Source organism: Microtus ochrogaster, chromosome 8 (assembly GCF_000317375.1).
Source record: "Microtus ochrogaster isolate Prairie Vole_2 chromosome 8, MicOch1.0, whole genome shotgun sequence".
Taxonomy (NCBI): Eukaryota; Metazoa; Chordata; class Mammalia; order Rodentia; family Cricetidae; genus Microtus; species Microtus ochrogaster.
This window is the reverse complement of record NC_022015.1, coordinates 17,980,057-17,981,168: the sequence shown is the minus strand read 5'-3', so window position 1 is coordinate 17,981,168 and position 1,112 is coordinate 17,980,057. Positions and strand designations below refer to the sequence as shown.

The 1,112-nt window shown below is 49.3% G+C and overlaps 1 non-coding gene across 1 annotated transcript; it reads right to left on the bottom strand.

Annotated features, from left to right (window-relative positions):
- Positions 1 to 390: 390 nt before the first annotated feature.
- Trnad-guc lies at positions 391 to 462 on the bottom strand. The gene has a single exon. It is a non-coding gene; the product is annotated as a tRNA-Asp (tRNA).
- Between the last annotated feature and the right edge of the window lie 650 nt (positions 463 to 1,112).

Genomic DNA, 1,112 nt, shown 5'->3' with positions numbered 1-1,112 from the left:
TTTAGCTTTTAAAAATGTCAGGAGCCCCTGGTCCCCACTTTGTACCTGCCTGACTCAGCAGGGTTGTGAAGATGAGGGGGTAAAGAAATCTCTAAAACACACGTTGTTTAAAAAAACACCAGAATGAGATCTAATACCTTGGAGGCTAATTACAAAAAAAGATTTAAAAGTCATTTGACAATAGTGAACGGATAATTAAGCAAATAAGCAAAAGCCTGGGACCTAAGAGAGTGGTAAGGGCTCAGGACCCCCAATACTTCTGGAGGTGAGTAGGGGAATAAAGAGGAGGTCTGAGAGGAGCTGATGTCCCTAGCACTGGGCGCTCTCAAGATGGGGGACACAGTCCCCTCTCCTCATGCTCTCTCTGCTATGCTTTTTTTTTTTTTTTGGCTCCCCGTCGGGGAATCGAACCCCGGTCTCCTGCGTGACAGGCAGGGATACTCACCACTATACCAACGAGGACAGTGCCTCCTTTCTTGTTAATATTTTTTTTGGATTTTCGAGGCAGGGTTTCTCCAGAGCTTTTGGTTCCTGTCCTGGACCTAGCTCTTGTAGACCAGGCTGACCTCTAACTCACAGAGATCCGCCTGCCTCTGCCTCCTGAGTGCTGGGATTAAAGGCGTGCGCCACCACCACCCGGCCCTCTGCTATGCTTTTCAATAGCAGTTTCCGCATTTGTCACTCTACCTGCAGGCAGCCCTGTTAATCGTTGCAGCCTGGAACACAGTGCAGCAGGAACAATTGCTGTGGAGAGGGACCCCCCACCCATCCCCTGGGGCTGATGCTGCTTCTCATCGATCCCTTTCCTCACCACACTGTTGTCTAGTGTCTGGTGTTAGGAGAGACGGGCAGCCAGTCTTGAGAGCACAGGTAGTCACAGGGCATCACACCATTGCTGGCCTTGGTCAGCTGTCTAGGGGAAGATCTTCCACTTTCCACTTTGAGTGATACCAGCCTCAGGTAGGAAAGGCTTTAAGATCTTTAGAGACCACTGTAGATTTGGGAATAAGGTAGATTTGGATTTTCATCTTGTCCCTTACACTTGGTCTTGAAAATGTGACTCTGTGTATTCAGTTGTCCTGATCTGCACAATGCCCCCCATGCCCCTTCCC